This window comes from Conger conger, chromosome 6 (assembly GCF_963514075.1).
Source record: "Conger conger chromosome 6, fConCon1.1, whole genome shotgun sequence".
NCBI classification, from domain to species: Eukaryota; Metazoa; Chordata; class Actinopteri; order Anguilliformes; family Congridae; genus Conger; species Conger conger.
The window spans coordinates 64,740,063-64,742,393 of record NC_083765.1 but is presented as its reverse complement, the minus strand read 5'-3'; the positions used below and the strand labels follow the sequence as shown (position 1 = coordinate 64,742,393).

At 45.1% G+C, this 2,331-nt stretch overlaps 1 non-coding gene across 1 annotated transcript; it reads right to left on the bottom strand.

Annotated features, from left to right (window-relative positions):
- Positions 1-1,672: 1,672 nt before the first annotated feature.
- Positions 1,673-1,743, bottom strand: trnag-ccc (transfer RNA glycine (anticodon CCC)). The gene has a single exon. It is a non-coding gene; the product is annotated as a tRNA-Gly (tRNA).
- Positions 1,744-2,331: the final 588 nt, after the last annotated feature.

Sequence of the window (2,331 nt, the reverse complement as noted above, 5' to 3'; positions counted from 1 at the left end):
GCAACATAAAAAAGAACAGTCTATTTTCAAGTTGCAGATGGCACACTCAAGTAGTCCAATGGCATAACCTGGATTATGTGCAGGCAAAGCAGTTCATTGGAGATTGCGATAGAGCAGAGGAGTACAGAAAGGGCTTTGAAACGTTCCAAATGTCCGGATATTTCAACACAGCCAACATTAAGGTACGTCTGGCAAAGAGAAGAAGCGGCAGCAGCCCAAAAGGGAACAGGACCCTTGCGCCAGCCCGGAATCGAACGCAGGTCGCAAGAAGGGGAATCTAACATGATACCCCAACACCACTAGCACACACCAAGGGCAATTTTTATGTCTCCTAATAAAGGGATGAGCCTGAAAACCAGACCACAATCTGTTGACAAAGGACTAGAGAGAATGACATAAAACATTCCCAGAAAGGGAATCCATGGCTAACAATTGGGGAGAATGCACAGAAGCAAAACGACTTGACCATTATGGAAATAAGCAACATAAAAAAGAACAGTCTATTTTCAAGTTGCAGATGGCACACTCAAGTAGTCCAATGGCATAACCTGGATTATGTGCAGGCAAAGCAGTTCATTGGAGATTGCGATAGAGCAGAGGAGTACAGAAAGGGCTTTGAAACGTTCCAAATGTCCGGATATTTCAACACAGCCAACATTAAGGTACGTCTGGCAAAGAGAAGAAGCGGCAGCAGCCCAAAAGGGAACAGGACCCTTGCGCCAGCCCGGAATCGAACGCAGGTCGCAAGAAGGGGAATCTAACATGATACCCCAACACCACTAGCACACACCAAGGGCAATTTTTATGTCTCCTAATAAAGGGATGAGCCTGAAAACCAGACCACAATCTGTTGACAAAGGACTAGAGAGAATGACATAAAACATTCCCAGAAAGGGAATCCATGGCTAACAATTGGGGAGAATGCACAGAAGCAAAACGACTTGACCATTATGGAAATAAGCAACATAAAAAAGAACAGTCTATTTTCAAGTTGCAGATGGCACACTCAAGTAATCCAATGGCACAACCTGGATTATGTCCAGGCAAAGCAGTTGATTGGAGATTGCGATAGAGCAGAGGAGTACAGAAAGGGCTTTGAAACGTTCCAAATGTCCGGATATTTCAACACAGCCAACATTAAGGTACGTCTGGCAAAGAGAAGAAGCGGCAGCAGCCCAAAAGGGAACAGGACCCTTGCGCCAGCCTGGAATCGAACGCAGGTCGCAAGAAGGGGAATCTAACATGATACCCCAACACCACTAGCACACACCAAGGGCAATTTTTATGCCTCCTAATAATGGGATGAGTCTGAAAACCAGACCACAATCTGTTGACAAAGGACGAGAGAATGACATGAAACATTCCCAGAAAGGGAATCCATAGCTAACAATTGGGGAGAATGCACAAAACCAAACGACTTGACCATTAAGGAAAGAAGCAGCATAAAAAAGAACAGTCTATTTTCACATTTCAGATGGCACACTCAAGTACTCCAATGGCACAACCTGGATTATCTAGAGGCAATGCAGTTCATTGGAGATTGCGATACAGCAGAGGAGTACAGAAAGGGCTTTGAAACGTTCCAAATGTCCGGATATTTCAACACAGCCAACATTAAGGTACGTCTGGCAAAGAGGAGAAGCGGCAGCAGCCCAAAAGGCAACAGGACCCTTGCGCCAGCCGGGAATCGAACCCGGGTCGCAAGAATGGGAATCTTGCATGATACCCCTACACCACTGGCACACAGAGTGGCCATGGTTTATGCCTCCTAATAAAGGGATGAGTCTGAAAACCAGACCACAATCTGTTTTCAAAGGACAAGAGAGAATGACATGAAACATTCCCAGAAACGGAATCCATAGCTAACAATTAGGGAGAATGCACAGAAACAAAACGACTTGACCATTAAGGAAAGAAGCAGCATAAAAAAGAACAGTCTATTTTCACATTTCAGATGGCACACTCAAGTAATCCAATGGCACAACCTGGATTATCTAGAGGCAATCCAGTTCATTGGAGATTGCGATACAGCAGAGGAGTACAGAAAGGGCTTTGAAACGTTCCAAATGTCCGGATATTTCAACACAGCCAACATTAAGGTACGTCTGGCAAAGAGAAGAAGCGGCAGCAGCCCAAAAGGGAACCAGACCCTTGCGCCAGCCAGGAATCGAACGCGGTTCGCAAGAAGAGGAATCTAACATGATACCCCAACACCATTAGCACACACCAAGGGCAATTTTTATGTCTCCTAATAAAGGGATGAGCCTGAAAACCAGACCACAATCTGTTGACAAAGGACTAGAGAGAATGACATAAAACATTCCCAGAAAG